At 40.5% G+C, this 23,187-nt stretch overlaps 1 protein-coding gene across 1 annotated transcript in view; it reads right to left on the bottom strand.

Moving 5' to 3' along the window:
- LOC111872293 (rabphilin-3A) overlaps positions 1–14,865 on the bottom strand; it is a 146,258-nt gene extending 131,393 nt beyond the window's left edge. Inside the window, exon 1 of the mRNA XM_023866014.2 lies at positions 14,592–14,865. The gene's annotated coding sequence lies outside the window, so the exon portion shown is untranslated. The remainder of the gene's footprint in view (positions 1–14,591) is intronic.
- Between the last annotated feature and the right edge of the window lie 8,322 nt (positions 14,866–23,187).

The raw sequence follows: 23,187 nt of genomic DNA, 5'->3' as shown, positions 1-23,187 counted from the left end.
ATACCGACCGAGCGAACGCCGCTTGTCGGCGAAGTTAGTACCAACTTTAGCGGATAGAGGGCGTCGCGTGGTCAGCGCAACAGATCCCCACAGAAGTTAATGTCGGATTTCCTTCAAATAACTTCTCAATTATCCCCACGAGGATGAGTGGACCCCATTCCAGACTCACCACTTCTCAGAAAATCTGGTAGCGCCGGGAATCGAACCCGGGACCTCTGGTTCGGTAGCCAGGAACTCTGACCACTAGACCACAGAGGCGGTCAGTATCCCGGCCGAAAGAGAACAATCTCAGTGGTTACGTTCTCATTGAGTGGCTTCATTACCATAAGGTTCAAATATCTATTAGACCCAGAGAATACCACAATTTATGATGTTCTTGAACAGTTGCTTAAGGATAACCCATTATAGGGAACTGGTAACTATACGTACTGCTTACTTTAATTTTAAACAGCGGGATGACACCGAACAGGTTGGAAGATTTGGCTATCGTTAAGACTCTAGACTTGTATTCGGGAGGAGCTCCGTTCCATGAGCTCGGCTCATGTTGCCTGTAATACCGAAAGCGTCGTGAAATAGGCAACAAAAATGATATTTCTTAAGTAGAATTTATTTCTGGGGTTCCTTTCATTCCGAGAAAAAGAGCGATCGTTTGTTTCTGTAACACCAACAACGGAATGCGGTGTTTTTAGATAAGATAAAATTATATTGTGACATGATTTAATAGCTTAACAAGATACTTCATCCAGTGCTAGGCAATGGCACAGTAAACACGTGGTGTCGTCATTAAACAAGGAGCTGTTGCTATGCAACGTCAGGTAACTTTCCGCGCATTCGTTTCCGTCTTTCCTGCAATTATACTGGAAGTTTTAACTCAAAATTTAATTTTCGATTAATGCTCTCAAATCTTTCAGTTTATTGGCCCTATTTTGCATGATATGTTTCGGCCTACATGGCAATCATCAGGAGCGCTAAAATTGTTTTGGTGAAACTGCTGCATTTTATGCACCGTCCTAACAAGTTTTGTGGCTCAGATCTGAATTCTGCAGTATAATTCTCTTTTGTGTGCAGAGAGTGTGGTTATTGGTGTATCAGTTTTGATGTTGTGTGCATTTAATTCTGTTGTGTCTTGTGTAGTTAAGAACAAAAAAAAAAAATAAACCAATCCCCCCCACACACACACACACACACACACAGTTGAGAGTCGACAGTTGATTTAGTCAATTGTGAGATAGCTGCCAGTAGGTAAGCACATAAGCAGAGGACATTGATGAGATCCGTTACCAGGCAACAGCTAGCGAGGACATACAAGAATTAGGGTGTGAGGTAGTGAGAATTGGAGTACACCAATTAGTGAAAGTGTTATGTAGTTGCTTGTAGTTACGATTGATATATGTACAATAAATCCAATTACCAACCCAAAACCCGTGTCTAGTCACTATATCGTTACAATATAAACAGCTTCGCCGTATACAAGGTTAGTGCATGTTTCGTGCAAGCGATTTCTCTACAATGTGGCGCCAATTAATAACGTTTCATTTACCTCAGACCATCTATTATGATACAGAACTAAACNCCGAGTTTTCAAAAGAGATATTAACTAAAAACATCTGTTTCCTTTCCATGTTTTTCATTCCTATTTATTTCAAAATATCAGAGCTTATCAAACTCTTTAGGCTTCTCTCTTCTTCTTCTGTTGATCAGTTTTTCGATATATAAAAAAGGTCTCCTTTTGTATTACCGTATTTACGCATGTATAGGCCGCGTGCGTGTATAGGCCGCAGCACAATTTTCAGACAGAAACTACAGAAAAAATAATTTTCTTGGAATATTATTTCAGGAGTAGAACACCCTGTATTACTAATTATGAATATAATTTTTTTTAATGAAGTGTGATTTCGAATATTTCGAATATAAGCCGCACCCCAGTTTTCCTCTTGAATTTTTGGCAAAAAATGTGCGGCCTATACACGCGTAAATACGGTATTTGATTTCCTCTGTCTCTGGAGCCGAATTTCACAAATACCTTGAAACAGGTTGCATGTACCTCCCTCCAAATGTTCTTATGCTCGATGTCATGGTAATTCTGCATGACTGAAATGTTTTATTTTATTTGAAATTTATTTGACGACACTGTGAGCAACCCAAGACTACATCGAGTAAAATAATTGGACGATAGGGAAGGAATGTGAAAGGAAGCCGTCATGGCCAAATTTAAGGTATTATCCACCATTTTTCTGGAGAGACTGAGGTAAATCACGAAACATATGTCTGGATAGTCGGTGTTCCGCTCGATATTCTAACTTGGTTCCCACTAATACAAGTCAAAATGATTACTACAGAAACAGATTACTAAGTAACATAAGAATCAATAAATATGTAACGGAAGCAGACTCCTTGCGTTCTATGTTGTTATATCCTATCTTAATTAAATATTTTATATGTTTCTTCCTTTCTGTCTTTACCTCCCATTGTTTTCATTTCTTGCTTTCTTCATTCTTTCCTTTTCTCCTTATGTGCACTGTCGCAATACACTTTTCCACTCTCAATTCAACACTCTACGCGTGGCGGTCTAACTGAAATCAATAACGCCATATAACCTCATGTCGGTATTGTCTGGATAGTGTAGGGTATAACAGTTTCTCAAATATTGTGTCTTTCAGATAAAACAAGACTTGCAGTTACACTTTATAAAGTGACACCAAGTATTACAGTCTGACATATATGACATTATGTCAGTTACGTCTGGATGGTTTGGGGTATAACATTTTCTCATAGTGCCTCGTTCAGGCAAAAGAATATTAACAGCTTTGTTATATAGCATGACATATGTAGCCTTATGTCCGTTATGTATGGATGGTGAAGAGGATAGCAGCATATCAAATAGTGTGTCATTTAAAAGAAACAAGATTGACAGCTGTGCGTTATAAACAGATATCATGTATTAGCTTGACATATAACCCCATGTCCGGTTCACCTGGAATGTGCCAGGGACAGCAGTCTGTCAAACAATTTGTCGTTCAGATAAAGCAAGTTTTAGCAACTGTGTGTCATAACCTCATAACCTGGCATATGTGACCTTATGTCAGTTATGTCTGGATAGTGTATGGTATGGGAGTTTCTCAAGTTTAGATAAGACAAGTCAAAGTCAAAGAGACTAAGCGACTGACGGTCAATCAGTCGGTTAGTAAATCTTGGCGTCGAGCCCCATCTGGGGCTCATGATCAGATATTTATTACTGTTTGACAGTTATGTACTTGTTTTTTTGTGGGTCGCCCTCTCTGACGAGGGGATGGGTCAGTCTTTTGTAAATGCTGCTGGTCCTTGCCAGCCCAGTCTTCCTCGGGTCCGAGTCCCTTGAGACTCGCGACAATATTTTACTGTTTCAGATTTGAGACTTCTCTTGTCTCACCTCCTACGACTCGCAGGGTCACGGTGGAGGTATTCGAACCCGTCCCCACACCGGTTTAGATAAAACAAGATTGACAGCTGCAGGTTATGAAGCAATATCACTTATTTGAGAGTGACAAGGTCTAGATAGTGTCGGCAATAACGATCCCTCAAATAGTGTTTTATTTAGATCAAAAAAGATCAACAGGTACATGCAAAAGCCTGCAATATGTGACCTTAAGTCCGTTATGTCCGGTTAGTGTTGAGTATAGCAGTCCCTTAAACAGTGCACCCCTTACATGAAAAAAGATTGACAGCTGCACGTTTTAAAGAGATACCACGTGTCATAGTCGGACTGTGTTTGTTTAAAACCCAGCTGAATGGCAGTTGTGATGTGTACACTGCATCTCCACAGCAACGGCTTCAGTGATTAGCAACTGTGGAGATTCGTTTAATTTGATTTCGTTTTGGCCTGGTCACCTTAATAGAATTATCCATGCTATTCACGCAGCTGAACCACTCAAATCTTGTTGTTCTATGCATAAATACTGAGTCCATGTTTGAGGTACAACTTCAGTTATTTAAAAAAAATGCTGTACGAGAAATGTGACGATCTGCTTTCTCTTCAGTGATGAACGTAGAAATTTACATTCAAATACATAAGTACAGTGGGTAGCTTTTGATTTCTTTGCAACTGTAAATGGGACCGGAACCCAAATTTATACTTCCAGATACTACTGTAAGGGTTTTATGGAGTGTGACTACTAGTTTAGACGGGATAATTGGATGTATTGAACACTTATACACACGACTCGTAACTACAAGTAACTATAGCGCTATTGCTAATTCACACCCTGCAATTCACTAGAGCACACACTTAAGTTTTCTCAGCCTCCTGTGTCTTCACCAGTTTTCTGGTAACGGCTTTCAACGGCGGACATTCCCCTTTCTCTGGATTCCCGAACTATCGCCGTGCCTCAGACACCAGCTTCTAACACCAACAGCTAACAAGGACTGAACCGCAGCAATTCTCTAACTAACCAACTAAATCACTCACCAACTCATTCCACTTCACTAACACCTAGGCTGGCGGCTATCCCACACCAACATCTTACTCTTCTCACTGCCGTCTTAAGACTCTATCGGCCCTCGTTATATAGCCTCGGCACGGACCGCACAGATAACGCAGATTGTAACAGCTTCTTTTTCGTGCGTGTCTGTTGCGTTCATTATCTAGCAACAACCGTTGTTTACAGAGCCATTACTTAACGTCTATTTTATAGCTGCTTATGTCGCGGTCGTTGCCTAGGAACGGGTCCACATGCCACATTATTTATTTGGACAATCACAACTAAGTTTTAACGTACATACTTGACGATTTTACGAAAATAAGTATTTAACACTAAACAGAATAACTACTTGAATATAAATGGTTCTTTCAGAGTATTCTCATTTAAGTACGCTTACTCTGGTTTTCCCTCGACATGTCAGAACCTTTCCCCAATCTACGAAAGATAAGTGGAAGAACCCTGTCGTGCCATGAGTTGATAGTTCAACACAAGTCAATGTGGTTACTACATATACCATTTGCTTTAATTTTAATTTTCTTAAGATGTTCAGGAAAAACGACAGTTTCATTAAATTGGCCTTCGTAATGGAAACGCTGTATTTCTTTAAGGTAAAAAGGTAAAGCTATCCCTGTAACAGGCCGTGAAGGCCTACAGGGTTGTGAGACGTTGAGGGTCCCACATTATCTAGACAATCGGCTCACAGGTGGCGGTTAGGTTGTCAGCCTTACGCGCCGGTCGCCCATTACTCCCCAGGAAGATTTCTGGTACTCATTTCTGTTAGGGGCTGAGTCGACCCTAGGGTCATAGTGCTGCTGGAATTATTAGATAAATTGAAAAAAAAATCCACGTCATTGGGACTCGAACCCCCGACCTTCCGGCTTGTAGTATAGTGCCTCGACCAACTACGCTACTGCGGGGCCCATTATGCAAGGTAGTGACTAATTTTTTTAATATTATTTGGATTTGTTAAGGTATCTTTGTAGCTTCCTGGAGGCATGGATTGTAAGTTGCCGTGAAAATATAAAACAGATGTCAGAGCCTGGTTTCTTGCTTTCATGTTATGGCACAGATCCGCAGCGCTTTCATATACAAGAAAGAGTGACTACATCTTGTAAGAAAACAGCTTTATTTTGATTAGCTTGAAAACTTCATTATAAAGGCATCATACTTCATTACACAAGAATCCAAGATAAAAGTATCAATATATATATATAGCAAGATTAATGGAGGTTTTTTATCAGAATTGTGTTCATTGCAGGACTCGGAGACTCTCGGCAAGTTTCTATGACAGCACGGGCATAATTTCCTATGCAAAATAGATTGAGACCCAGTGTCCTTGTAAAATATGAAACCATCTACCTTGAGTTTGAAATCCACCCACAGTAACTCAATGTTTACACAGTTGTAATCGTAACCAGACGAGATTAAGGCAATGACAACCGTCAGATTATCCCTGTGGTTATCACCACGTCAGAGATAGTCATATTGGGTGCAGAGGTAGGGTAACATTATTAACACTGACATTGACGACAGCTGAATATTGAGCTCCACGCTGAGGCAGCATTTGCACTTGAATAAAAAGTCATATTCGTCGAATAGCGGACCGTGTGAGGTCCAGAATTTGGTGATATGTAACTAAACACACCTTCTGCTGGAAATCTAAACCCAACAGTTCAATTCGTACATCGACTTGAGCCATTACGGTTCTGAATTACATACTGATTTCATACATAACTAAGTTGACTACATGGTTCGAGTTCATGGTTTACCGTCATACTGTCGCGTGAGCTGAGTTGGGGGGGGGAGGAGTGTATACGCTCATCTCTCTACAATTCTAGACCTTCTTTGTTTCCTTGGCTCTTCAAGAAAGGCGGAGCGCCTCGTCGCTCGCGCAGGCACAAGGCTTTTCTAGAAACGTAAATGTATAAAAACTTTGCTGTGAAGATCCACAGTTTTTAGTCCAAGCTGAGAAGCTGAGTTGAGCGGATGTATGCAATGTGTGTGAGAGAAACTAGAAGTGAAGTCGAAAGTACAGAGCAGGACATACGAAAAAGACATTTCAAGCTGTAAGAAAAGGACAATAAAATGACGCACGGCGAAATACTATTGAACAAGAAGTTAACATCAAGATCTTAAATGAGTTTTTTTTTCTTGGCACTACAGCCCCAGTGGGCCTAGGCCTACCTCCATGAACTTCTCCGTTCACTTCGGTTTTTCTAGATCTTACACATACGGTAGGACTCCTTGGGCGGGTGATCAGCTCGTCGCAAGGTCTCTACTTGTACACAAACACAGAAAAACGCACACACACACAAAATAAACATCCATGCCATGAGTGGGATTCGAACCCACGATCCCGGTTTCCAAGCGAGCGAAGACAGTACATGCCTTAGACCGCTGGGCTACCGTGACCGGCTCTTAAATGAGTACTAAGAGTAAATGTTCAAAAATACGATCATTTTCTTTACGTCAATCTTCCGGTCACTTTGATTAACAGGTAATTACAGTATTTTTATAAATTTGCGCATGGTCTGTGTCTGCCATGCAGCATAACACCTTATGTGTTTGCATTTGTACTACACATCTGTACGGTTTCCTTCACTTTGCGTTCCTCTGACTGTCCTAGCTCTGTAATTGGCCCCTTGTAGCGTTGAGTTAGAACGTAAGAATAAATGAATTGAATTATTATTGATAAAAGATCGACCTTGCTCACAACTCTTGTGTTCATAAGACAATAGCCGAGGTAATAGGATAGAGAAACCGAGTCTCTGCCTGTTACCTCCAAACACATCAACGTCAACAAAATTACGTTATGTTCAGTTAATCTAATATTTAGGAACCTGTCGAGGGCTACAAATTTGGATTTTCTACCATTAATAATAACATACTGGCGGCCGTGTAAGCTTCTGAGCTAGGGGCGACACTAATGCCATTTAATATTACAGTCATGAAATTTCGTGTGGTGACAAAGCTTAAAAAAATATAACAATTTATATTAGGATAATTCTCTCTCATATTATAAAATAACAACATGACAGCTGAACTAAATCTCCAGTTTTCCGTTTATTGGCGATATATAAAGAATCGCTGCAACCAGATTTGCGAAATTTTGTACGGAGATAGATCATGAATAATTACAAACCTGTATACAACATTTTTATGCTGATAAACAAAAACATGGCAACGGTGCAAACTTTTGAAGTTACAAGTATACTTGACAAATATAATGTATTAAGAATTCTTGCTAGTAGGAATTATGTACAAAATGGATTATTAAATAGTGTAATTATTACTGTGTGATTGCTGTTAATCTCGCCGTAAACAACGGAACACATGAAGGAAAGCAGGTTCCAAGCTCCTTCCAGAACATCTTGTTAAATTAATCTTGCTTCTGACGTGAACAACATTCAATTGATAACGCATTATAGAAATCTATAGGCTATGTTTGTGAGCCGGGATAGCGACTGGCTACGCGTTGGATGGCCGAGGGGTCGGAGTTCGAGTCTCGGTACGGTCAAGAATTATCTCTTCTCCACATCGTCCAGACCAGCTCTGAGGTCCACTCAACCTCCTATCCAATGGGTAACGAAGTCTCTTTCCCTGGGGGTAAAGTGACAGGGGCGTCAAACTGACCACCCACCTCCAGCTAGTACCGAGGTCAAGAAAATATGGCTCTACACATCCACATCCCCATACGCTTTCATGGTGTAGTGCTTAATTAGTTAAGCACAGGGACAACTTTATCTTTTACAGGATTACAAGACTCCTATCGCGCTAACTAATTTTCTGGTACATATAAAAATAACTCCATATTTTCGAGACGTGCCCAGGTTAAATTTTTCCCTAATAAACCGTCAGAACTGCATATCGGGCAGAAGGTCTACTTGTATATCGCTATTTCTGTACTTTCTATTATCAACCAGCGGAGACGGGGAAAATTACCGACCCTCATTTTCTTCTACTGTCACATGAGTACAAAATCCCTTCTAACCAATTTTCAAGCTCAAAAGAGAAGCTCCACAGCTGACTCTCTTGTGCTGATGTGAAATTAAAAGCGGTTATACTGACATTAAGAGGTCCCGTCGCTGTCTCTGGGCCAATGATATAATCTAGAGTTTGAAAAGTAATTTCAGACCATTAGTTGAGTGTTCTGACTCTGATATCTGTCTCAATATTTCTTACAAGTTGTGAACGCTGTGTTTATTAAAGTGTAGTCATAAAAGCAGTATCAAGACAAAATAATATGTATGAAGAACATGAGTATTGGCCTGGCGTTTAAGCCTTTAGCCGTTAAAATAAGATTAGAGTCAAATGCTTTCCTGGTCACGCTGCTCTCAAGTCATATTAGAATAATTTCGAGTTTCGCCAAAGTCTTTTGTGCATTTCAAACGAAACCCTTTTGCTATCACTTTCGTCTGTAACTCAAAATACAATATAATGAGCGTGCATAGGCGCGCTCTGAGCTCTAGCTGAACTTAAGGTTAAGATCTGAAACAATTAACTTACGGGATGTACTTTATCTGCAGTATTCTATGTATATATTACAAATTTAACTTCTAATAAATTAAATAAAAATGTGCTAAAAAAGAATCTGTATTTCATTGTGTTACGTGACAGATGATGAAGGAAAAGGACATTCAGAACACTGAGAGAACGGAACAGGCGTACAGATCTACTTCTGGTATATGGCAGCCTGAATTAAAAACGCNTATTATTATTATTATTATTGACTTTTAATAAGTTTGTCTATAATGTAATTCATTCATCTGCACTGTGCTGTCTGTAATCGGCCTTGCGGCACATTAATAATAAAGAATTGAATTGAATTGAATTATTATTATTGGGAGCCCGGTAAGCCCAGTCGGTATAGCGACTGCCTAAGGCCTGGACGACCGCGGGGTCGGAGTTCGAGTCCCGGTAGGGTTAAGAATTTTCTCTTCTACACGTCGTCCAGAATCGCTCCGGTGTTCACCCAGCGTCCTACACAATGAGTACCAGGGGGCCCTTTCCCCAGAGGTAAAGCTGCCGGGGCGTGAACCTGGCCACTCACCTCCAAATAGTGGCGAGGTCAAGAAACAGTGGATGTATACATTCACTCCCCCATACGCTTTCATGGATTAGTGCTTAATTAGTTAAGCGCAGGGACAACTTTACGTTTATTATTATTACTTGTTTACTTGTCTGCATTAATGCGTTTTTCCTCGAATGTTTGCCTGTAATTTTTCTTTGACTTTATGTTGTGATTGTCCATAATGTAATTACTTGTATCTACACTGTGCTGTGTCTGTAATTGGCCTTACGGCTGCTGACTCGGCACATAAATGATAAGAATTGAATTGAATTGTTATCGAGCATGTCGGTGTGGCTTTAAAGCTCTAGACTTGTGTTCGAGGAATGGCCATACGAATTCTGCTGGGAACAACGGCTATCCCGAGGGTGTTTCTGGTTCTCCTTAGTTCCCCCAGATAGATATCGGGATAGCACTCCGACTGCTCTCGGACTGAATAGTGAACATCGTGTTCAAGGGTTTCGTTTTGTCCGCTTGTAGTATTCGTTTCCATGGATATCCTTTCATTTCCGGGGAAACGCGTTTGTTGTTTCAGCGTTTCCTAGGCAACGCCCTGCTGGTATTCCGTTCCCACAGAAGTGTACATTCTTATCGCAGCCGTTGCCTATCAATGGACGTCTTATGCGGCACGCCACAATGGTTTACCCATCCCATTCGACGCTAGGCCTATATTATTTATGCAATTGGACAGGGCATTCAACAAAGCTAAAAACCAATCACTCAATATGTTTATCGCTAATTGTAACTAAATAGATTATTAAATTTTGGCTGTGGAACTGCAATATAAAAGTAAAATAGAAGGATAATAGTAGGCTTCATTATGCCTAGAAATCATTATCTCTTTCTGATTCTTCATGTTTTCATTCAAGTTTTACCAGGACGTTTCTCAGTAGCAATCAACAAACACAGCAGCATGTGCGAACGTATTCGTAATCGCGCCCCGATTTATGAAGGTGGGCGTATCTGAATTCCGTATCGTATCGACCCACGTTTTATTATCGATTTAAAACATATTCAGTACAAGAAAATCGGTGACAAATACAATAAAAGTGAAATAATATACGATTAATTTCAATTTTATATTATACCATGAGAAACTGCCGATTTAGATGTGGAAGGGGAAGTACAAATCCAAAAGACATATCTATAATTCTGTTCCACATATAATTTCCGTTTACAAACCAGTTAAAAACTGCGAATATTTAAACTCAAATACCAAAACTGCAAAACTGTATATGAATTTAATTCGCTGGCACTTGAAATTTCCCTTGGGTGAAAAATCGCTGTATATAATCACATGACGCCCGAAAGTCGGAATAATGAAGTCAGAATAGACGTTCATTGCTAGGCAACGACTTGATAAACATATTCCCGCCACAACGAATACGCAATGAACAATCCAATAACTTCCGCTGCTCTGCAACGGCGTTGTAAACACGCCTTCTCAAGAATAGAGAGGCTGTGTTTTCTGCGTGGTCAGTGCAAAGTGGTTATAAAGAGGAGTTTGAGTATGGACTTACTAACACAGACTATGACTGACAAATGACAGACCCGACTTCTCGTCGGAGAGGGCGCCCCAAATGAACAGGACAATAAACTTCATATAAAGAAAAAAAAATCTGGTCATGAGCCCCAACAATGAACAATCTAATAACTTCCGCTGCTCTGCAACGGCGTTGTAAACACGCCTTCTCAAGAATAGAGAGGCTGTGTTTTCTGCGTGGTCAGTGCAAAGTGGTTATAAAGAGGAGTTTGAGTATGGACTTACTAACACAGACTATGACTGACAAATGACAGACCCGACTTCTCGTCGGAGAGGGCGCCCCAAATGAACAGGACAATAAACTTCATATAAAGAAAAAAAAATCTGGTCATGAGCCCCAGTCGGGGCTCGACACCAAGACAGACAGACTGACTGACCGTCAGTCGCAATGTGACTTTGACTTTGAGTTTGACTTTGACAAGAGTTAGTCGAGCTTCGAGACGCCATCCTGCCAGGATATGAGCATGGGAGCAGAGGAATTGAACTGAGTCGAGTCTTCGGAATAAGCAGCTGCAGCATAATGGTAAGAAGGGAATTGGGCGGTACAAAGAAGACTTCATGTGTGATTTGAAGTGACAGACTGTTATAAATCCGTTGCCAGGATATACCTAGTGAAGACTGTGAACCATAGTGCATGTGTAACGGTGAACAGTGGAGTATTTAGATTGGTTACAATTTATACAATAGCACTGCTCATTTTTCTGAATAAAGTTAAGTGCTGCTTAGTGAAAGCACCTTATGGCAGGGCTGACTTAAATAGATGTTAAGAGGCCTGGCATGCAATACGTGAAATTTCTCTGAAGTTCTCTATCACGAACTGCATGCAGTACAGTCCTTTTCTATTCATGTGTTTTTAACGACACTTTCAGTATCGAGACTATATATATCGCCGGATGGTACAATGATTGCTGGATAATTGTGAAAGGATTTGTAAGGGCGTGGACGTGACCTAATCAAGATACGTGTATTATCTCGGGATTATTTTGGAGACCGAGAAAAATCGCGAAAAACCTATCATGACAGCCGGTGTCCATGATGAATTTCCATAAGATCATAGCCCGAATGCAAATGTGTAGCTCTACCTCTAGACTAATCAGTTCAGTGAAGCCTTCTTGATAAGCTAATGGTTACTCAGCTGGTCAAGAAAATTCCACCTTTAATGGAAACCAAAGTTATATTCATATAATAAAAAAACGACAATTATCACTATCATGAACCAAATTAATTCAGTCTACATCCTCCCACGTTATTTCTTTAAGATTATTTTTAATATTATCCTCCCATCTACGACTATATCATCCAATATAATCCTATTTGTTTCCAAACCAGAATGTTGCATGCATTTCCATTATCTGTCATATGTGTACATCCCCCACGCAGCTCATACTCCTTAACTGTATCCCTCCAATACACTTCTCTGTAAGCGGGGGAAAAAAATAAAATATGCAAATGCTTCTTTTTCACATAGAAATTTCCATAAACTTATTTTCACTATCTGCACACCGCCAACAGATATCATGGATTATCTCTGTAGTATTCCCGTACATTTCACTAAAACACATACAGGTCTACATTTATTTAAACTAGAAAACTCCGTGGCCTTTAGTCCGCAAGCGAACTATACCGACCGAGCGACCGCCTCTTGTCGGCGAAGTTAGTGCCAAATTTTGCGGATAGAGGGTGTCACGTGGTCAGCGAAACGGATTCCCGCGGTCGTTAATCTCGGTTTTCTGGTCTGAATTTATAGGTAAGTTAATAACCTTCCATGATGCAAGTATTCATACCCATCCGTTATCTTCTTCCTGCTCTTCCTAAGGCCATTATAACCAGTTACAATTGATCCATCTTCTTCATGAGCGTCCCCCATCACGTTTGCCAGCAGGATTACAAATCAGAACTTGTTGGGGGGGGGGGTTCTGTAAGGAGGCACTGTTGATGTATGTAGTTTCCACTTAGTTTGATAAAGTTTAGTCACTTCAGTTCTTTTTAATCTCCTTCGAACTCTATGTCAGTATATTCCCCTCAGTTTGATCTCTCCTGACCAGAGAACACATTAGAACATTCTGGATCTTTAAGTTTCGAACTTCATATCTGACTCGGTTCTTGGCTGATTGCAGGGTAAGAAGTTAGATGTTCGTTTAATGTCACTCCATGTACTGGCCTCACAAGTTTCACGTGTGCTGACTCTATATTTCTAGTAATCTCACTGCTTGTGCCTCGCTGGCTTACACATTATACTATGTAATATCTTCCCCATTTGCTTCCTTATATTTTCATCCAAGTTTCTCCAAATTCATCCATTTAATTTACAGGTATTGTTAGTTTAATTTCTGTTCATTTTGCTTTATGCCTTCATTCATTCCATGAGCTGGCAAACTGCATCCCGCATACTTGCATTTTGAGATTCGCTTTATTATGTCCTAGCTTATTATTAATTTTCTTGGCTCTGTTCTCATCTTCCTATTGCCAGTACCTCTGTTCTTACTGCATACATTTTCAGGCTCTATCTTCTTAAAATCTCATTTAATTTGGTCATATTGAATTGCAAACCACACTCATTTTCCTGTTAATCGGTATCTCGCAAATAATATACCATAGTGTGAAGAAGGACCCTTTATTAATTTTGTTGACGTTTGGTTTTATTCCTCTCCATGCTTCTAATAATTCATTCATAATTGTAGTTAAAAAATTTGGTGGATACCCCACAATTTTAGGCGTTCTCTGTTAACATGTAAAAATTCATTATGCGTTTTGTCAGATTGCTAATACTGTTACTGCAGTCTCATTCTGGAACTAATACTTACGAGTTTTTTACGTCGTCTAGTCGCCATGTTGTCATCCCCTTTCAAAAAAATTACCCCAAAATGTACAGATTTTTAAAAAAGACTTATCATTATAAAAATATCTACATAGTACAACGAATGAAAATGATTAATATCTCACATAGAACTTCGCACAGCCGGAAATTGAAATGGGACATATAAAATACTGACTTCATACTACCTACACAGTAATATCGGTTCGAAATTATAAGTGTTATTAAATGGAAGCACTTGGTAATACACACACACATATATAGCCTACATGGCATGTGATAAGCCTATAATTACAAAGACGAAAATAAAGTTAAATGTACATCGTGCTGCATTACCCTCACGCCACTCATTTTAAGGATGAGAAAATCAGAAACAAATATTCTGAAAACGGTTTGATTTTTTCTGCATAAAAGCTTGCGAAGAAAATATGATTCGTCCCTTATAGGCAGTCTTTTTCAAATCGCCTGTATTATTAAAAAATCATTTAATCCACCGTTTCGATTTCTAGTAAAATTACAAAGTCAGTTGTAACCGACATTCGCTGTACATTACTGAGATACACGAGTGGAGTTTGAATTTAAATGCATTAAACAAGTCATATCAGGAACGTTTAAAATGTTAAATTAATAACGACTTTACAGAGTTGTCCGGCAGTCTAATTACACTGCTTACATTTGTAAAGGAATGAGAGTGCACCTCGTACATACCTTGCAATATGTTTACGTTTGAAAGACATCGACTTCCACGCGTCAGTACAGGAAATATAGTCCATTAGTTCACTAAATAAATTGTTTACATAGTCATCTAATTTAATTTTAGTTATCAAGCCTTACAAGATAACAAAAAAAAATGTATAATAGTCACACGTCACATAACCACAATAGTAAAACGATATATCGTTAACTAACGACGTGCATTCATGCTTTTAGGCGGCAGACCAGTATGCTCCGTGGAAGGTACTCCAATTCCAACTGTCTCCTATCGCTAGCTGCTACTCGTTTCAACTGACTTTGCGCCTGCTTGCAGGTTAGAAGGACCCGTGGAGGGGAGTGCGGGCGTTCAGTGACGACGACGGTAACATCAATGAAACAGTCTATCTCTGTCCTTGCAAGCAAGTAGCCTGTTGCTCTCCCTAGAACTTCACGCTGGTTGGTTCGGTGGGACCCTGCCAGCCAGAGCCAGCTAGTCTCGCATTCAACCACAGTCGATAACGAGTTCCGGTGTCCGCTGCTAGCCTTCCAAAGTCAGTGATAGATATTTGTATGTTTGCAATGAAACAGACAGAACGTTATTATTGAATATCGTGTTGGTCTGTAGAGATTCCCACGTACTGAACATTATGGTTTGCCAAAATTCTGCGGTAATGAAGTGGTGTTTGGATAGGAAAGCGTGGAGCGAGCGTGAAAGTAAGGACCCATGCCATCATCGGCCCTGACCTAAAATAGAGGTTTGCGAACTGTGGTTCATGAACCCCTTTGGAATATTCGAAATGCTTCATGCATCTATATTCCCGTATTATTTTTAGACAAACTCGCAAACATGGCGAAAAATTAGTTTGTTGCTCTGTGTGTTTCTCATAAAACTCCACTTTACTGCATTTCGCACGTGACAGATGATAGATGCGGTTAATGATGTTTCTTTTCTTTTCAGAATCGGAATTATTTATGAAACACTGGTTAACTACCTAGCGATGGACCACTAAAGTGAGAGCTTGTAAGGAACAAAAGGGTCACAATAAAAGATCTTATTTTCACCGGGGTTTTCGTATTCTGGTTTCTCAGGCAAGCGGTTCGTGTACCGTATGAAATCATTGCACTAGAGCAGAGATATTCAGCCTTCTTCAACTCACGACACACTGAACAAGGAGCTAAAATTTCAAGGCACACCATCGGTTTTTAAGGAGAGATTTTATCATTAAAAATTAGTATTAAAACTGTGTTTAAAAGTTCAGTAGGTAAAATTGTAATCATTGTGCTATTTTTTTAAATTGATGTTGACCATGGATTTCGAAAAATTTATTTTTAAAATTTATGTTCAGATTTGTTATTATTCCGAATATTGAAATGAGATATCATTGGAAAAGAAGTCATTTATAAAAAAAAGCATTGATGTATTTCATTGGTCTCAAAAAAAATGTCCCCTCCCCTTCTCTCTCTCACTATCACACATCCCCTCTTGTCAATGAAACAAACTCCTTGGCTTTTAGTCCGCAAGCGAAATATGCCGACCGAGCGACCGCCGCTTGTCAGCGAAATTAGTGTCAAATTTGCGGATAGGGGGTGTAGCGTGGTCAGCGCAACGGATCCCCATGGCAGTTAATCTCGGTTTTCAAAACCGGAGCCGCTACTTTTACATTCTCAGGTAGCTCTTCAATTATCCTCACGAGGCTGAGTGGACCCCGTTTCGGACCCACTACTTATCAGAAAACCTGGTAGCTCCGGGAATCAAACCCGGGACCTCTAAATATGTAGCCAGGAACTCTGACCACTAGACCACAGAGACGGTCTTTCTCTCAATGAACAAACAACACACTGAAGGACACTTGATTCGTTGTCATCATCTACATTACGTTTTTCAATTATGAATCTGTCCACGTCCATTAAGCCCTAAAAATAAAAATAAAAATCAACTAAATTCACAAATAACAAAATAACTACAACGAAATAGAAATAACAAACGAAAATGCATTAGCGCAAACTCACACGGAATAACATATCCGATCCAAACAACAGCTGACTGAAAACTGACGCTTGTTTGGGAAGTGCGAAAGATGGGGTGGGAGAAGTTCGTTGGAGAGATATTTTTGGATCGGGAGAATTAAGGATGGAAGTTCTTGGAATTTTACTATAATAACTTTTTTTCATTAAACTGTTACTGTTTTTATTCTTATCGGTCTTTCATGGAAAATGTACAGTAATTCTAAAATTTACCTGGACGATATTTTATTCCTCAATTTTTTCTCGTTTCTTTTCGACCGTCCCCCAAGACTCCCGCGGCACACACCTACTGAAAATCGCTGCACTGCAGGGATTTCTTTTATTGCTAGTTGGGTGGGACTAAGTCCCTTGTACTGCAGTCACTTCTGGCTTATTGTACCAGCCCCAGATGATAGGTGAGGGTGATTGTGGAGCAATTGGTGGAATGAAGATTGGCAGGGGAAACTTAAGTACTCGGAGAAAACCTGCCCCAGAGCCACTTTGTCCACCACAAATCCCACTTGACCCGACCCGGGATCGAACCCGGGCAGCCGCGGTGGGAAGCCAGCTACTAACCGCTTGAGCTATGGCGCGGCCACGCACTGCAGGGATAATCAGTAACCTGGTTACGGTCTTACACATGGGGAAGAGACTGCAGTACTCAGTGGACAGAGACTTCGGAACAATTCTAGGCTTGAACTGGAAATGTTGATTTGTTCCTGTACGTATTTATGACAATATAGAGACTACAGTAATCATTCAGTAAGAAGAGGTGATGGGAAAACTTCCATTGGCTCTATCAGGAATTGAACTCCAAAGGATCAGTTCTGTTATACAGTGCATTAGCTATCACTGCTCGAGCTAAAATTAAACCAGGGATAAGCAGTTACAGCCGGTCACGGTAGCCGAGCGGTCTAAGGCTCGCTTGGAAACCGGGATCGTGGGTTCGAATCCCACTCAGGGCATGGATGTTTAGTTTGTGTGTGTGCGTTTTCCTGTGTTTGTGTACAGGTAGAGGCCTTGCGACGAGCTGATCACCCGCCCAAGGAGTCCTACCGAATGTGTAAGATCTAGAAAAACCGAAAGTGAACGGAGAAGTTCATGGAGGTAGGCCTAGGCCCACTGTGGCTGTAGTGCCAATGGGGGGGAAAAAAAAAGCTGTTACATTTCCCAGTTTTTGAGTAAATTAACTTCAGGGCGAGAAGGTGTGTCATATTCCGCGAATAACCTCATTTTCCCCCGCACGGCTGAGTACGTAATTCATCAGTTTTCCCTTTACAGTTTTCTGTATCTTATAATAGATTAACATTTATTGCAAATTTATGTTTACTGTTTCATAGACAGTGACCAATAGATACGTATTGCATTGCATAGAAGTAGTAATTATTTTCATTATATTTCTCTAATATTGACAGCATCGAGAAATGTTTCGTAGTAGGTTTTATATATATATTTATGCTATCATCTATTTTTTTGAGAAAATTGATAAAATCTGAACTGAATTTCATTTAAATAGGAATTATATCGGACTACAATATTTTAGTGCCGGTCACAGTGGCCGCGCGGTCGAAGGCATGAACCGTCTTCGCCCGCTCGAAGAGAAGGACCGTGGGTTCAAATCACACTTGAGCCATGGACGTCTCTATGCATTTATTCTGTTTGTATTGTTCTGTGTTTATGTAGCGGCCTTGCGACAGGCTGATCCCCCGTTAAAGGAGTCCTACTGACTGTGTATAGGATTAAGGAACTGAAAAAGCGGCCAAGGTTCAAAGGGCTGTAGAGCCATAGAGAGAAATATTTTTTTAGCTGGTCAAATTCTTGCGAATTTCTCTTCGGATATGCAGTTTATTGGCAATCATTTCGTTGCAATGTTTCGGATTTCGTCAGTAGGCCTTTTTCTTTTGTCCATCCCCGCGATGGAACGAAATTAGACATTGTAATGAAACAGAGGTGTTCAGTTGCAGTTACAACACAGTCACATCATTGGATATCCATGGGAAATGTGAACTGCAACACTGAAGTTAGGAATTCGATCAGTAGTCATCCGAATAAGATACAGCTATACTGAGAGTCTAGAATACAAATGAATGTCTGGTTTTATGTGCTGACAAAATTGTATTGTTAAACTGAACCGAGAAAAATGACAAAGCGGTAACTCTATAGATTTATATTCCGGTGGTACCCACTTCGATCCTCAGCGAGGTTACCGTCTCTCCTTTATAGAAATTGTTCTAACTCTTTGAGTACCTCCAGACGAATTATATATTTTATATACGTTTATTAAAATGTTTAACATGTAAAATGTAAATATCCTTTACATTATGACAAATGACTTATACTGCAGACAATGTTTCTGATAGAAGACAGACCCGTCCTCTCGTCAGATAGGGCGCCCCACAAAAACAAGACCGAAAGTGTCAAACAGTAATAAATATCTGGTCATAAGTCCCAGATTGGGCTCGACACCAAGACTGACTGACTGACTGACCGTAAGTCGCAATGTGACTTTGACTTTGACATTCGTGTTAACAAGAACCCGACACTGTCTATATTCTATATGTCTATATGTTTTTTTAAGATTAGTTGTAAACACATCTTCCTAGTGGCCTCCTTCTTTCTGGTTATCCAACCAAAACCCTGCATGCATTCCTCTCCTCTCCCATGCATGCTACACGCCTTGCCCACCTCACACTCCTTAACTTGAAGGGAGAAATTTTGGATGGCCGTTAAAAATCTTAGTCAAGATATTCGGTACTCGGCCGTGCTCGAACCGGTAACCTCTCGCACTAGAAATGTACAAGTTTTCCCTATGCCATGTCGCAGCTTCAAAATGGTCACGCCGATACCACAAACGACAACTTTTTGTGTAACTTACACTAATCCGAAATTTTGTCTTGTAACTATCGTACTCCATGGAGCTGAATCCTTCTTGAGAAGCTAATAGTGGCTCAGTTAATAACGAAATTCAGCATGTACTGTGGAACTCGAAGGCTGATTACCATGTCTGCCACTGTTCCCTTCCTGAATCGCATGAATCCAGTCCATACCTTTACACTTTACTTCCTCAATACTGTTATTAATATTGTCACGGATTTGATGAACGCGTTGCCAGGAAACAGCTCTCTAAACACGGTCCAACACGGAACAATAGATGAGGCCGTGTTTCCTATGTCGTCCGCGCCACGCCCACTGCTGCTAACGGACCAACGAACTCTCAGTCTGACACGTGACACGTGTTTTCTGTGTGGTCTGAGCCATACAACAATAAATGGGCTGTGTTTTCTGTGCGTGGTCTGTACCGAGAGGATATAAGAAAATACGGGAATTGGGAGGCAGATCGAATACCTACACTGTGACCCTGCGAGTCATAGGAGGCGACGAAAACGGAAGTCTCAGTTCTGAGAGAGTGAAATAAGGTCGCGATTACCTGAGGGACTCGGACCCGAGAAAGACTGTGCTGACAAGAGCCAGCAGCATGTACAAAAGACAGACCCGTCCTCTCGTCAGAGAGGGCGCTCCACAAAAGCAAGACCGTTAACATTCAAACAATAATAAATATCTGGTCTTATGTTATATTTTAGCGTCCTGTTGCACTGATTTAAGTCCATGATTTATTTAATCCGTCTTGCAGTGCATACACTCNTGACGTAGTGAGGGGCGACGTAGCGATGTGGTATCCTGAACAATTTTAATATTTTTAACGTTTGACAATGTATATGATAGATACATATTTTAGTTATTTTAATGTGTGAACATGGCATGCAATGAACTGGTTTGACGTAGATAAGTAAGCACCTGAGGATGGCATTATTATGCCGAAACATGTAGTGCGAGGGAGAGAAGGAGATAAATGAGTGTATGCACTGCAAGACGGATTAAATAAATCATGGACAAATATCTGGTCATTTATTGAATGAGACGAGAAGACAAAAGGTTCTGGACTGAATGGTAGCAGCATTACCTTACATATAATTGAAAATAAGTGTAAATGTATTTTACTGTGATATTAATCTCCTCGTTCACGCACTTCTCTCCAGCCTCCCAGTACTTCCTCTCTTTGCGATACATGTCACAATATAGTCTCCTCGGGACCCTATTTGGAACCAGCATGTGATGTAGCTCCTCTGACCTACGTTAACTAATGCCCACTCCATTTCGATCCTCCGAGATTAAGCCTCATCGTTTATTCATAGCGTAATACATGACTACGCTACATATTGCGCCAGGGTAGCAGGTGGTTTCTGAACGGAGGAGAAGGGGGTTTCCTGCATCGGTTTGCCCCCAATAGATAACACCAGCTCATTTCCTCTCCGCTAGGTGGTTGGCTGTGGCAGGAACACGTATATAATCTCAGGAAACACGTGACAGAATTTCGTTCATCGCACGGACAATATAATAAAACCATTTTGTACACATCAGTGCTTCATCTGTCAGAGCAAGACGGATACAATCCCGGGAATCATGGAGGAGAATTTCATTTTTTTTCCTCTGTCTCAAACAGCCTCAGTTTCCAAGTTTCAGAGTTGGAAATACTTTCTTTTTGTGTGTCGAAGGACACGAAGTTTATAAACTTTAATTCGCCGTACACATAAATATACTAACGCAGAACATCTTAAAAATCAAAATCTACAGAAATATAATTTTTCTTGTAGGTTTGTGTGGGTGTGTAACTTGGTCTCTGATATTAAGGGAAGAAAATAGACTGAGAGTATTTGAGAATAAGGTTGCGGGGAAAATATTTGGACCAAAGAAGAAATAAGTCACAGGATGTTGGAAAAATTTGCATAATTAGGAGCTTCATAACTTATGCTCTTCATCAAATATAATTAGAATGATCAAGCGAAGGGAGATGAGATGGGCAGATCATGTAGCAGGTAGAGGGGAGAAAAGTAATTCATAGAGGGTTTTGGTGGGAAAGCCAGATTGAAATAATCCACTAGGAAGACCTAGACGTATTTCGGTGGATTATGTTAAGTTGGATCGTGAAGGAATTTCATGGGATGGTTTGGATTGGATTGATCTGGCTTAGAAGAGGGACTAATGGAGGGCTCTTGCGAACACAGTAATGAGTTTCAGGTTCCATAAAATGCTGGGAAATTCTTGAGTAGCTGCAGAAATAGCGGATTCTCAAGCAGGACTCAAATCCACTAAGTGTGTTATAGTCATCAAGTAAACAAATGAAAAAAATAAATAAATAATAACGAAATACGGTCTGGAAACTACGATTATATTAACATTTCTTTTATTGGTTTTTTCCTCCTTATTTAAAGACAATGTCAATCGCTCAATTTTCATTCATAGCGTTCGAGTCATAGAATAGTCAGCAAGTACTGGATTGGAGAAGATGTGGAAGGAAGGAGTTTGTTCTAATTTAAAGTTCTATCCTAGCATTTGCTTGAAGTATCCGAGAAACCACACAAAGAGCCTGTCATAATAGGCAACCTCCGGTCCGAAAATTAACTCCGAATTACGAAGCAGGAGGTCTAGATTTTCTGCCGCGATGCTCGGTAAACTCAGTGCAGCTGAGTTTAAGTAAAGGTAAATTTGTCATTGCATTTAAGCATCATACCATAAAAATGTATAGAAGTGGGGATGTAACTTCTAGCTTTTATGATTTAATTAGCAGATGAAGACAAGTGGTGAACTCCACGCTACTGTCACTTTATCCCGGATGAAAGGGCCCCTGCAACCGCCGGTGCTCGGTGCTTCTGGATGCGGTGACGAAGAAAAATCCTAGTCCTACTGAGAACTGAACTCTGGTCGTCCTTTCCATAGCCAAGCCATGTTATTGCCCGGGCTGCTTCTGATCTGGATAGGTCCATATAACTAAAGTGTTAATGTAGGATACGTAAAGGTTATCCGGATTCTCCTGTTACATAAAAGAAAAGGTTATGATGAGCACCATATTCTGTGATGCGACGTCGTATAGTCTGCTAGAAATTTACCCACATTTCGGAGGAAGTTGCTGCCTCCTTCTTCAGGGTCAAAGAATATGCCAACCAAGCAGTACGTTCCTCCTAAACTTCCGTAAACGTCTACCAGATTCTAAGACGTCATGTCCCAGAAGACAACACTCATCATTAAAAAAAAACTCCGCGGTTTTAGTCTGCAACGAACTATACCGACCGAGCGACCGCCGCTTGTCGGCGAAGTTAGTGCCAACTTCAGCGGATAGAGGTTGTTGCATGGTCAGCGCAACGATTGCCCACAGAAGTTAATTTCGGTTTTCTAGACCGGAGCCGCTATTTCCTTGAAATAGCTCCTCAGTTATCCTCACGAGGCTGAGTGAACCCCGTTCCAGACCCACTACTTCTCAGAAAATCTGGCAGCGCCGGGAATCGAACCCAGACCTCTGGATCTCTAGCCAGAAACTCTGACCACTAGACCACAGAGGTGGTCACCACCGTTATAACGCCAGTCCTCACAAAATAAATGATATTACCAATTAAACCAGAGAAGAATATGCCATAGATTATAGTAACAGAACAGGCCAGAGGAATCGTATGAGATCCAACGTACTAGCAATAAAACAGTTCCTTGTAGCAGTCACGTAATAGTGACGTCGTCTATTGATCGCAAAACAATAACAAAACATTTATATACATGA

Source organism: Cryptotermes secundus, unplaced genomic scaffold (assembly GCF_002891405.2).
Source record: "Cryptotermes secundus unplaced genomic scaffold, Csec_1.0 scaffold44, whole genome shotgun sequence".
Taxonomy (NCBI): domain Eukaryota; kingdom Metazoa; phylum Arthropoda; class Insecta; order Blattodea; family Kalotermitidae; genus Cryptotermes; species Cryptotermes secundus.
The sequence above is the reverse complement of the archived record's forward strand: the minus strand, read 5'-3'. Positions and strand labels throughout refer to the sequence as shown.